The sequence below is a fragment of the Phaenicophaeus curvirostris genome, chromosome 8 (assembly GCF_032191515.1).
Source record: "Phaenicophaeus curvirostris isolate KB17595 chromosome 8, BPBGC_Pcur_1.0, whole genome shotgun sequence".
NCBI classification, from domain to species: Eukaryota; Metazoa; Chordata; class Aves; order Cuculiformes; family Cuculidae; genus Phaenicophaeus; species Phaenicophaeus curvirostris.
Window position 1 is genome coordinate 5323921 of NC_091399.1, and position 14498 is coordinate 5338418.

Sequence of the window (14498 nt, forward strand, 5' to 3'; positions counted from 1 at the left end):
CATAATTTAGATCTTTGGATGTCTAGACCAAAGGTTTATAGACTAGGATAAAAAAAAATCCCATTTCTCTTACTATTAGAATTTTTTGGGTTGGGAGGGACCTTTACAGATCATCCATTTCCATGGGCAGGGACAGCTTCCACTAGGCAGACCAGGTTGCTGGAAGCCCCATCCAACCTGGCCTTGAACACCTCTAGGGACAGGGCAGCCACAACTTCTGTGAGCGACCTGTTCCAGTGCCTCACCACTCTCACAGTATAACATTCCTTCCTAACGTCTAACCTAAATCTCCCCTCTTTCTGCCTAAAAAACTTTCTCCCTCATCCTGTCCCTGCACTCCTCGATAAAGAGCCCCTCCCAGCTTGCTTGTAGGCCTCCTTTAAGTACTGGAAGGCTGCTCTAAGGTCTTCTCAGAGCATTCTCCTCTCTAAGCTGAACAACCCCAACTCTCTCAGCCTGTTCTCGTATGGGAGGTGCTCCAGCCCTCTGATCATCTTCATGGCCCTCCTCTCAAAGTCATGCATTCCTGACTGTTTTACTTTCACACTGATGGAGGAAGTGTTGAAAATGCAAAAATAAGAGATTCCTTAAATTAAAGATGAAACTTGTCCTGTGAACTTAGATGTGAAGCTGAAAGTATCTGGCTCCACAGCTAAATCCTGTGGACTAGCTAGTTAGAGGTATGTTCTTCCTCAGCTACTTTTTCTGACTTTTTCTTGACTAAATTATATTTTCCCTTTTCCTATGCTGTTTTTCACTTCTGTTCTCTCTTTATTCTCTCTTTGAATTAACGTTAAACTATGCACAGTGTCCTAGTTTCAAGTATCTAGTTAAAATCTTACACTGTGGATGTATATGTGGTTTAATCCTTTTAGACTAGACATGCAAGGGCACATTTATGCATTGGTAGTACAAATACTAGTATGAGTATGCAGATATAGAGGATATGACAATATATTTTCTTGAGTTACTGTCTTTCATGCTGTGGACAACATCATACTGAGCTTTGGGTTTGGTTTCCTGTGAGTGAAAGTCTTTGGTTTCCAAGTTGTGGTTGCTCTTGGAAATTGCATAGGGTTCAACTGCAACCAAAAGCCTGAGATTGTGCAGGATGCTTGGATTTTTTTCAACCAGGATAGGAAGAACACAAGAATGCATGACATTTTTGCTGCTTTTCCATCTTGTTCAGAGTAACACAGTGGTTCTTAAAATAACTTTGGCAGCTTATGTCTGTGCAGCACTAGATTCTCTTGCTTTAAAATACATATCCATTCTGAAACTCTGCCTTTTATCCATAACTATTTGGGAGATAAAACATTTTACTTGTAAAACTTGAGCCCTGAAATGGGAGCATTATGCTGATACATGCTAATATTAATTTTATTGACACACATAGATATGTTTATGTATGCTGATACCATTACACAGATGTAGTGTAACTTCTCCTTGAATTGGAAAGCAAAAAATGGCTGCAGCATTTATTACCATTTGGGTGTTGTAGCGTTTAACTGTGAGCATGTTGGAAAGCAAAAACCAAAACCATCTTATGTTAGCAAGTCAGTATTGATCGACATTTCTGGGAGTGCTAGAGTTCAGTGGTCAATAGAAGCATAAAATATTAGACCAGAAGTGTTATGTAGTTCAATTTCTGGTTTTGTCCAAATTATCTTGTATCTCACGGGTATACAAGGCTTTCACACTCCATGTGGAGGGCTTTTAAACCTCATATTGTGAGGTTAACACATAGTGCTGCTTTGCCCTTCCAGTAGAACACTCTGTGGCTCTGACTGTTCCCTCCATTAGAGTCACCTCCTTCTCCTCCCTGCCCTCTGGCTAAATGGAGGAGTGGATTACTAGCAGAGGAATGTAACAATTCCAATTTGCCATGTAGGTGGTAATTGCTGGATTCCAAAGAGGTTACTACAGCAAAACCCTTGGAGATACATGTACCTCAACTGGAAGGAAAGTATTGCTTTACTTCCAGAGCTTGTTAAAGTTAGTACGCTTTAACTTAGCTTTGTCAACTCCAAGGAAAACCCAGATAAATAGGTATCTGTTTCCTTGGGTTGTCAGCTTCTTGCACTAGTTTACTCTGTCAGTCCTAATGCAAACTAATTGTAATGATCTCAGCTGTTTCCTTTTCCTCATCTTCCTATTTTCCATTACATAACTATAATTATTATTGATTATATCTAATTAGGATTCATTGGGCTTCAAAGATATAGTACTTGGTCTCTGCCTCCAAAAGGTGATACTCTTTATGTTTAGGCTTAGCATCATGAGTAATAGTGAGAAACAAGGGGACAATTAGATGAAAGGACAAAAGTGACCACTTCAAAAACACATGAACTTTGCCTTGGTTAACTAGCTAGGTATTTGTAATTAAGCAAACTCTGAGTTCAAAGGATTTTCATGACTAGTATATGGAAGGGAATACTAGTAGTATGAAGTGGTTTATTTCAGAAAAACATGTTATCTTGAGGGCAGCTGTGTTTATCCAATGAGTAGAGCATGTGCACTTCACCAGTCTTGTAAACTAAATGGCTTGCATACACAGCAGAGACTCCGTTCTTCTATTTCACAGAGGAGTCATGCTCCCCTGTAAACAGGTTCTATTTACATTCCTGTCCCTCTTTTGCTTGGAGCTATTTGCTCTGCTGTCTTCAATTCATTTCTGCATTTTTTTAATATGCTTGGGTCCCTATGTGTCCCTTAAACCCAGGATCACATGATCATGAAACAATGATAAGAATTAGACTTCTTTGTATATTCCATTGCCACTGTTCTCCAAAAGAGATTCTCCTCCACAAAATACTAACAGTTGCACGTATTCTCCTGTTATTACTTCATCTACAAAATCACATGTCATTGTTGAGATGTCACTCATTCTGCCGTATTTTGAATACTACAGGGTAAGCCAAAGTACCTGACAGTTAAGTACTTGAGAAAACAAAGATTCCACAGCCCATTAAAAACTATGTCATCTGTGTCTTGGACTATAGGATGGAGAATTTTGAATGTTCCAAGGACTAGAAAGCGATTAAGGATGAATAGAGAAAACAGTAAATGTTGAAAAGGAAAGTTTAAGAGGCCTCAGTAGAACTGCTTTTTCTTCAGCCTCTAGGTCTTTTGTCTGACAATATGCTTCCTGTAATGAGCAGTCTTTGCAAAGTAGGCTCCATAGCTACTTGTGCTACCGAGGCATGTGTGAAATATTAGTTGTCCTGAGGCTTTACCTGTTACGAATTTCATCCATAACTGCACTTTTGCCTATTGCCGTGCAATGGGAATGTCAAACAGAAGCCAGATGCTTTAGTTTTGAGGTTTAATTTTGAAGATTCTGGGGATGATGAAGCTCAATCCCAATCAAACAGTTGCAGGCAGATGAGTATAGATGTGTCTGAAAATGTAGCTATACTGAATACGCTGCACTTCTAACTATTTCAGATATAATTCCAGACATACCTAATATTTTGAAACAAAATGGAAGACATTGCTCCAGCTCTGGGGAACTGATTATTTATAGAAAGTAAGTTGTTCCTTTCCTTATAGTCAAGAGATTTTAAATTCACCACGAAAAAATGTTAAGAATACTGAATGGAAATTGTTACCTGAGTATTCCTGGTAGTGTTAGCTGCTGAAGGAGTGGGACTTTGCCTGCTTCTGCCTTTGAAAGTGAAAACTCAGTGCAACTCTGGTGACCTAGCATCATGAGAACACAGCCTGTGGTGACTTCTCACTGCTATGCAGAGTGAAATGAAGGGCTTGGGAAACAGTCAGGGAATAGCTTTGAAACTCTCTAGACTCTGATTGACTGACAAGTCCTCAGTTCCAAGGCACATATCCCACTCCTGGTACATCTGGAAGACACCTTTGTGCATTAAACAGTGAAGATCAGCTGATTCTACTGAGAAAGGCCTTCATTAAACAGTTTCTTTGTGGGCTTCCTTGTGCCTTCCAAGTCCCTATCGGGATATCAATGTATTTGTATTAAGGCAATATCTAGAAGCCCCAAGACATGTTCTTGGGTTGAGCATGAGAACATAAGCAATTGTAATACTTATGTGTCCAGTAAGTTTACTGTTTCTGGTAACAAACATCATAGTTATTTATTTAATATATATTGTTTTATTTTTACAAATTTAAAGAGTCTAAGTGCTTGAAAATGTTAATTCATTATCCAGTGAAATTAAAACTTATATAGAATTGCAACTATAAACTAGTCAGTCTAGTAGGAATTCAGTCCTATACGTTCATGCAGCATCTCCATGTTACTGCACTATAGCCTTCTGCAAAGAAACATGCCAGGAATCTCTTGCTTTATGTCTCAATCTCCAAAGTCCAGCTATTTTATATCAATGAATGAAGCAACTTCCAGACTCTAAAATATTTGAAAAGTCATTTACACTCACACAAAATTTGAAAACAAATTATCACCAAAATTTTATTTAACTTACACTTAGAAGATGCCTTCTTGGTATGGTATGACAGCTATGTCATAATAAAAGAAATAAGAGCAAACAGATGGTGAGAGATGCTGACTCAGTATACACGAGGACCTTGTGGATCATACAGGATGGGGCACAGTATAGTTATCACCAAGGCTAGATGCACTAGAATGAGAGCTGTGAAGGACCTTAATAAAAGAGGAATAAGATAGATCTTGCTAAATTAAAGAATACAAGTGCTTCAGAAGTGACGTGAAAGTATAATCCTGGTCTGAATGACATCATTAATATAGACTTTGCTTAGAATCAGGAGGACTGCCTGAATCTGAGATCCAGCTGTCCTGATCTGTTGCCTGTTCTGGATTATACTTTACATTCTCAGATTCCATTGTGGATCATTCAAATTTCTTCATTAAATTTTTGTCAGAAGTATTACTTGGAAGTGACACATTTGTTGTGTTTGTCTGATAAATTTTTCAAGATGTTTTTGCTTAGTCTTTGGTATTTGGATTTTTTAATCTACAGTAAAGCTACAAAACATATTTTCCAACCCAAGGCAGGCAGACTAGGTTGTAAGAGAGATTTCATCGATTTTCAGGTAAATTCTTCAACTTGTTCAGGACTTCTCAGGGCAGGCAGGAAAAAGGAAAAAGGATCATTTAGGTGATCACATTCACTTTCTTTCCACTGCAATTAAGTATAGCTATTTACCAATTTCTTAGTTAATTAAGCTCTTGATGCTTTTAAGATTAGGTACGCCGTTATGAATCTCAGTGATTTCTAAGGTTAAAGATTCTACTGGTGGCTGTTTATTTTAAAATAATGAAGCTAGCATAACTAATTTATTAGAGGAAACCAGGTAACAATGATAGCATTATTGCCAAAATGTCCAATCTGTGAGCAGACCTTATCTGGATGGTTTCTTTTTTGGACTGCTCTGTTGTAATTGTCACTTTGTTTCTATATTTTTTCTAAAAAGTCGTTGTTTTTGTGGTGAGAATGGAATGCTTGTCTGAGAAAGAAGGTCATAACAAAGACAGATTCTTCAGCTACTTTTTCCTCTGTGGTTCCAGTTGCTGCATTTGTATGACAAGGTCTGCACTGTCATACAGATGATCATTTAGATGGTCATCTTTAGAAATGTTAATTCAGATCCTGTAATCTTATACAGAGTTTGAGTATGAAAAATTCTATAAGTAATCCAGTAGTAAGTCCTGTTCAAGTCTAAATGTTTGAATTATGTTTAGTCTATGAAAGTTTGATGAAGATACAGATAGAATTTTTATATCCCGATTGACCATTTTACACATTTGTTTTAAAAATATATCAATTTAATGCTATTATACGATTTATTGCATGATAATGGTCTTTTGGGTGGTCTAGAAGTAACCCACAAGCTGAGAGTATAAGGAAATTACTGGCTGTCAGCGACAGTAAATCCTAGCTATGCCAAGATGCCCAGCAAGTTTTTTCTTCTGCTGCTTTAAGAAGGATGACTACTAGGACATGAAACCATTATTCTTATTTTCAGTTTCCAGTCTAACTGTGTTCAGATATTGGTATGCATCAGACTTCTCATAATTTATCAATACAGAATAAGCATAACATGTGGTGCCACTGATCAATGCCACCTGCCTCTTCCCATGTTATTTGTGTTCTTTCTCATCATTTTCTTAAAGTACCTTTCCTGTCAAGTGCTTTGGGTTGAATATACTTTCAGAACTGCAAAAATGGTTTGGCTACAAAGTTGAAAATGGAGATATGGTGCAATGCCACCCAATCAAGCCCTTTGAAATAATTATCACAGGACTGATTTCAGCGTAACAAGCTCTCTGTAGAAATGATAATGGGCATTGCTCAAGCCTGTCACACCTAACTTCTTATTTTCCATCTCATATAAATAAATAGTCTTCTTCACATATGTAAGTGTATCCACGCCTGTCCTGTCCCATTATTTCTGAGTAAAGAAGGATTCTTCATCTAGATTAGCAGGAAGACTGAAGCAGACACCCTCCTATTTTCGTAACACTAGGTATCACTTTGATATGCTTGCAAGTGGCAAGGGTAATTACCATTGCTGGTGCTAACAGTGACATCGCTCTTACTGGTTCTGAAGCTTCATTTTAGGAACTTGACTTTATTCAGTACCAGAAAAAAAACCAGCTACTTAAAGTTCAGCTTAGTTAATGATGCATTTTCTTTCACATTCAATTCAAGCTCTTATTATTTTTTAGGAATACTTTGGTTAGGAAAAAATCTTCTAAGAAATAGCTGTAGAATCGGTACTTAGGAATTTGCTTCTATTCTTTCCAATATACTGAACATGCTCTGCAGGTAGTTTATGACTTTGTCTTGTTAATGAAAATTACATTAGGCTCTCATATAGTATATACTATGCTTTTGATTTTCATTCATCATTAGCACTTCATTTTTGTAGGATCCACTGGCTTTCTGCATGACAAGCAAATAATTTATTAACCAGTTCCATTTTTTCTCATTCAAAGCTCTGAAATAATATCAATAGGTCATAGGTCATTGAGTAGGAAGTAACTTGGGTTACTAAGGTGTGTTACCAACACCCCAACAGTCCAAGTCTAATGCTGTCACTTAGAACTTTGGAACGGAGTAAGTAATTTGCTTTATTAACCGTTGATAAGCTTGGAAAAAGTTCATGGTCTAGAAGTATCAGTTCAGTGTGAGCTTCTAGAGCACAGAGCCAGGAAAGAGTAGATATCCTTAGGGTGCTGCAAGATCTGTTCCTAAAATTAATTGTAGGGTAAGCCTGACGAAACTGTTCAAAACAGGATATGGTGAAACACCGAACACTCCCTCGGCTCCTTCACAAATCCCTTCCTTCTCTTTCTGTATTATCTCTCAAAATAAATAACTGTGGCTAGTTGGAATCAGAGTGCCAGTGATACTACACTTTCCATTTTAGTTTCTAGGTTGTTGTGGTTGTTAAATACTGCAGATTGAGACTTAGATAGATGTGATTTTTATCTATCTCACATATTTTTGCACTTTTTCTGTTTTTGGAGACTATATCAGTTGTTACTTATCATTTGTATTTCCTTAGATAAAAATTCAGGATCATACTTGACCAGTATTTCTTTAGGACTATGAGGATTAAACTTGCTCCCATGTTTTAATAACAAATTCATGATTGCACCCTGCACCAAACTTTTCACTGTAGTGAACAATGTCTAGCTTAGCAGTGCTGTAGTTTGTGTAGCACATCTAAGTCTTGTATTTCCCAAAAGTTCGAAAAGTTTTATTTCACCGAATTTCTGATAGACAAGAAGAAGGTCAAAAAGGCTCTGATTAAAATAAGAGCCTACCTAGAAGTCTGTGTCTTGAAGACATTTAAATATATGCTTCCAGTCTTAGCAGTGAGTGGAAAATACTGCTCTAATTTACTATTTTTAGCATTTCTTAACTCTATTAGAAAGTCTAAGATATTGTTATTTAATTATGTGAAATGTCTCTCTCAGCCCCTTATAAGAAGTCCAGTTTGTCATTTCCACAAGCAACAGCATAGATCAATAGCTCTATCATGGATAAAATCCTAAGGCAAAGACAAGGAAATGATTACATTTTGGTCCAATTTTTTTTTTTTTTGTCTGAGGGAGTTCTACAGCAGGAGAATCTTCTGTTTAGCTAGAAAAGCAAAAGCACTGGGAATAGATCCAGGATTGCAAGTTCAAGCATACAAAGCTATGAGGATTGAAAAATACTAATCACTGGTCTCAGTATTTAAAATACAGATGATGTTTTCAATTTTTAAGCATAACTAGAGTGAAAAAAGGAAGCTGATTATACAAGAATTATAATCACTTTTCTTCTGGCCCAACAGAAATTCATTATTGAATCATGAGAATTTACAATACTGCATTGTTTACAAAGAAGTTGTTATATTTTTTTGCAAAAAAAACTATCAGTTGGATGAATTTGCCCAGATTCTTTGTCATTTTTTCTCATGCTTTTCTCTTCATTTGCGGGAAGCTGCCACAGCATCCTGAAGAAGGTGTATATATTAATGACCTTCTGTTTCTGTAGGAAGGGAAGGAGAAACAAGATTACCATTAACCGAGAGACAAGAAAACGTTGTGATGTGTCTCAGCCAGCACCATAATAAATTAAAGGCTATCCAAGCCATCACTACACAGGTCAGTGTCCGTCCTTGACCTTTGGGTTGCACCTTTCCAACAAAGTGGCCCTCTACAATTAAAAGACACTTAAAACACTTTCAAAGTAGAAATTATAAATGTCTAAAACTTTAAGTACCTTGCAGCTAACCACATAAACCTAACAATTTGAGGTTTCTAATATGTATGAATTATAAAGAAAGTTAATTTTTATGCGCTGAAATTATAACCTTCCTATAGTGACCCATTAAACATTTGCTATTAATACAGGAAAAAGAAACAAATTTCATTCAGACAATAGCAAGGCCATTGATAATTTTGTTGATTCTATGACTTGCTCTTGTAACTGTCTCTGTGGGGGCAGAAAATAGAAAGCTTGTGACATTCAAAGACTTCTCATTGCTGAAATGGAAAAAGCTGCATTTGAAGGTAGTGGTTAGTGTTGTTCTCAGTCCTTAAGAGCTGCTTGAAGCACTCAGACCTGAAGCTTTGAAAACAGAATAGAAATTCCATACTGTTTACAACTTCAGGGACTCAGTCCAGTGGAAAACTTACTTCTTTGGCTCCCTTTCTCCCATTTCAAGCAATTTGTGCAACTTAAGAGCTCCGCAGCCTTGGCACAGTAGTTTCTATAGCTGCATGGAATGGTATGTCCTTTATAATTTCACACAGTTCAAATTAGATGGAAAGAGATTCAACTGGGTAGTTTGAGAATAAGCTGGGTGTGTTATACAATATTATATCCTTTTTCTTCCACCTATATAGCCAAATACATAGCAGGAGCAAGATTAAGGGGAAAATAATTGACCTGCAACTTCTTCCATTAGTGTTTAAATTGGCTCTTTGCATTTTCCTCAATTTTCTTAATTCCTAATTTGCGTGAGCTTGTTATACACATTCTTCTTCCTAATACTTTTTTTTTAAGAGTGGTTTATTTTCACCTTTTTTTTACATACCACCTGCATGGTACCTTGTCTTTTTACAATCCTTCAGTGAGCATTTCAGTGGAAGAAATAGGCCAAATTTTAATACTCTCAACCTTGCCCATTCCAGTTCATCCACTTCCAGCTGTACATCTTCTAATGCCTACCTTAGTCATGCCAAGCTCACATTTTTCTCCATTGAGTGTTAGGTCTTGCTGGCAGACACTGCCTTCTGAGTTAAAAGTAGGGCTCATTTTCAGTTGTAAATCTCCATGTTGTTATAAGCAAGCATAGATTTGTACAGACCTGTCAGTGATGTCAGCTTAAACAGTGTAGTTATTGCATTCCTTTTGCTGAAAGCAAATATTTGGAGCTTACATGCCGTGATTTAATTTTAAAACCAATTATTCTGGAGTATAAACCCATACTGGAAAAGCCTCAGCTTTAGTGGATGATCAGGTTCAGGTGTTGGGTAGGCCTTGTCACAATACATCTATTTTTTAGCTGTCTGCAAAAAAGGTGACTCTTTCATATATTAAAATTTGCAATAAAGCTAGTTCAAGAGTTTTCAGAGGTTTAATGTGTCACCTGTGGTATATCTGCTATGGTTTGTTTTGTAGAAGCCTGTCTTGACGACTTTAGAAGACACATATTAACATGATTCTTGTCATGAAAACTTACCAGAGCACAGAAACAAGCAGAAAACCCTAAGACAACAGAAGCAGTCCATTCAGGTATTCCTACATGTAATTCATAACCATAACATAATAATTCGTAATTTGTCATCTACTTAATATACTGCTGCTAACAGAGTTTGCATTATTCAGACACTGCCAAGCAGAAACAACCATAGTGCTCCTACGTTACAAATGCCTATATCAATACTTATTTGTGACAATGTTCTGGAAAATTGCTACAGTGAATGGTAGATTTTTCTTCTTTTTGAGACTTAAGCTAATTAACTCATGTGTGTTTCACAAGGTGCTGATTGTAGTTTGAACATTTTAACCTGTTGCCCCACTGTGAGTTCTGCCCATTTACATAACTGGTTTTTTGTTACACTTGAGTTACACGAATCAAGTCATTTGGTGATGGAACTAAAAAGTACAGCTACTTACAAATCTATTTAAATTATGGCTTTTTAACTCCACTCAGAATTGTTTACTTTCCAACAATACAGCAGTTCAACAGGCACTTGTGTGGTGTTGTGGAATCCCCTGGTCTTTAAGATATGGTCTTTAAACCATGAAATATGAATCATGTGAAAAGATCCTTACTCAGCTGTGTTGCTGTGGAGAGGTTGCAAAATGGTGTAATGAAATCTCAGAAATTGCTTAGCTAGCTAGTTGCCTGGTGTTTGACAGAACAACATGCGAATTTTATGTTTATCCCAAGATCTCATCTTTTTTTTCCAAAATGTGGATCTCCTATGGACAGATAATATTTCCTAGAAAAAAATCCAGTTACATTTCTAAAGCATTGTCAACTGAACAGATTAGAAAGGACAAAGGCCACAGTTTCTACTGCCTCTACTGTTAAAAGACTTTGCTTCTGCTCTGGTTGTAATAACATTCCTAGCAATCCTAGCAAATTATGTTTGAGAATATGTTCTGTAGTCAGTGATTGATACAAGAATAGCTTTCTCTGTCTCTTACGTACTATTTTTTTTGATTATGTAACACTGTTCTAATTCCTTGATATTTAGTATCCTGCATTTGGTGAAAGCGAATGCTCAATTAAGTTCCCTTTTCACGTAAACATGTGGCTTGTTATTTATTGTAGTCAAGGTACTGCCTGTGGATATCAAGAATTTTGTAACGTATCAGTAGTGGGGTATTAGGTATTTACACTGTAGGTAAACAGATATGTTTACTTCAGGTAACCTTTGAATTTGACAAGGAAAACAACATATATTCATTGAAATTTTACCAACATTAAAACATCACAGAGGATTTAGATGGCCAATCATGAGAAAGACATGACATTTTTCATGTTATGCTGGCCAAAAGCACTGTAGAAAAGTATTTGATGTCACACCCTCTTCTCAATTAAAGGAATATAAACATAAAAAAACCCAAACAGGGAAATATTGATGAGAAGGTGAGGGAGGATGGGACATTGGAGAGAGGTGAGGCTTTGAGAAATTAGAATTGCCAAGTATGTCTGTCTAACACTGAGTCTAACATTATGTCTGCATTCACAGAGAAGTTCAAAAAAAGGTTATGTATTTTTTTTAGAGATTCTAAATGTCTGCGGTGGCATTCAGAATCTGCAGCTGCATTTCCATCCGAGAGTATGTGAATATATTAGCTCAAGATCCATTGTTTTCTAGAATATCAGGGAAGAAATCAACAATGTCTGTGCTACTGTCTGACACCAACCTGTCACACGGTGGGATGTACCGGTCTATAGCAGATTTCAAAGCTCATAGGCATATTTCTAAACCTTTTGTAGGCTGATGCTTGCAGTTAGAATACAAGACTAGAGAAAAGATATGTTGTTCTCTAAAGAAGGTATCTCTTTCCACAGACATACAGGGTATTAACAATTCATCTTCACTTTGGGGTCCAGATATCACAACACAAATTCTCAGTAAATGACTCCCTTGATTAGCCAAGTTTGTATGTGTAATGCAGAATTGTGATATTGATGTTTCACGGTGACTCTCCTAAAATCTTCCTACCAAATATAATCATGCTATTACTGTTTACTCTGACAGCAGCTTCCTCCATCCAAGGAGCTCATCCCATTGCACAACCATTAAGCCTTCCAGTGAAATAGTTAAATATCATTATCCCATTTTCTAGATGAGACATATAGAGATTAATGACTTGCTAGAATCACACAGGAAATTTGTGACAGAGCAAGGAATATATGGCAGCTCCCCCAACTCTCATACCTACTCTTCTGTTTACAAGATTACTCTTTGTATTCCCAAGCAAAAGGCATTCCTGTTTAAAGTGAGCAAAATGCAGTGTTAGCTGTGTAGGTCATGGGATGATGGTGATGTTTTCCTCAGTGTGTGAAAAAGGCACAAGCCAGTTATGTGGCCGATATATGTATCCATGTTAATTCCTTAGCTGTACACAAAGAGGCCCATATTTGCTGATTCACAGGCTACATCCAGTTTCTCAATTTACAGTTTAACATAGATTAAAGAATGTTTCTCTCTTTTCCCATCCAACATAGCTAACTTCTCCTCATATGCTAACCACAATCTCCCCAAATTCACACTGACTGTTGTTTTAATTCACAGAGTCAGTTGCTCTGTTTATTGTGTGCCACGCTGATCTTACAAAAAGACTGGCATTCAGTGGAAAGATTATTTCCTAAGATGCATATGAAATGCGTATAATGTGCAAATGAACATAATGTAAGTTAAAAGTAAATTAAATTACAAAAAGTATTTGTGCTATCAATCTTTTGAAATTTCAAAGTGTATAATTTAACAAACTATTAAAGAGTAATGAAAAAAAAAGAGTATTCCATTGTTTTTTGCACAAAGTAGAGCTTTAAAACAAGAGATTCATGGTCTCTGCTCAAATTAATGAACAGAGAAGTTAAATTGAAGAGAATATGAAGGAATTTCTTAAGTTAAGACAAAGTTTTGGCAGCTGAAGATTTAAGTTGATGCTCACGTTTCTGCTTTACCAGAAAGAATGAAGAGACGTGCTGTGCACTTAAATTTTTCATCACTCAAAGACATTGCTCAGACTAAGTATACTAACTATTCTGGTACACAAACTAACGATGAAATAATATGTGAAATGCATCACATAAATGCTTACACATCAGACATTTTGGTTGGAAAGTTATTGTAAAAGTGAAATACTTTAGCACGTAGTTTTAATATTTTTAAGATTATTCATGCTATTTTTTCCTGTAAGGGTCATATACTTGAAGATTTCCACCTGTAGTAAAACAGTGTCTATACTGGAGGCAATATGCTGTTTGTTATTTGTCTGTATACGTAGATATACACATTTATATTGTTGAGAGAAAGGAGATGGAGTTATTTTGAGTGCAGGAGTAGAAATGGGAAGTTTTATGTCCTGTGTATGTTCTGAGAGAAATACACACGTATCTTCAAAAAAGATGACGGCGTGTGTTTCTTTTATGGTCTATTTGTGCAGTATTATTCTGCTTAGATGGATACATTTAGGATGCTTGATCTTCTCCAAGATATTACTTTATTTTCACCTCTGCCAGGAATTCTCCCTAGTGGACTCCTCTAATTTAAAAGTAACAGCAGGAAAGCCATTAACTGGGGATCATGCTCAGCCTGACTGACCTGGGCTGAAGAAGTTTCTTCTCTAAGTTGAGGTTAGGGTGGAAGATGATACTTACGCAATCTTAAAGATGCTGGCCTACTCAGAGAAAGGGGTTGAGTGACCTTTTCAGGGAGTGTCACCAAGTGCTGACAAGGACTGACGCATACCATGAGTGGCAGCAGACTTTCTATATAACCTTGGCCGAGTCACTTAATCCCTCAGTAACTTGGTTTGCTCATCTGCAGAATTAAATACAAATAATAATACTTCCCTGCCTCACAAATAGCTGTGGGGATTACTCCATTACTGTTTGCAAGGTGTGTTCAGAGACAAATACAAAAGATACAGTGGAAGTGTTATTATTCATTGCTGGAAAACTGTACAGTTTAAATACTTTGATCATGTCCTGGAAAATATATTATTAACTGGCTATTGCTTGTGAATCTGATGTTACCAGAAACCACATGAGCCCGTCATATCTTTCCTCTGCTTCCTTTACGCTCTTGTATGCAAGCAGATGTGCACATGTTGTTAGGCAGAATTAGACAACCTCTCTCCCTGTCAAAAAAAAGTATACTTCTTTCTATGATAGTTGCTTGTTGGCTTCTGTAAATTATGAACTTGAGATCCTCCCAAAGCTGCATTCAAATTCTCTTACCTAGGAACACCCTGTGTAGATGGTTATAAAGATAATTAAGACACCAATAAAAA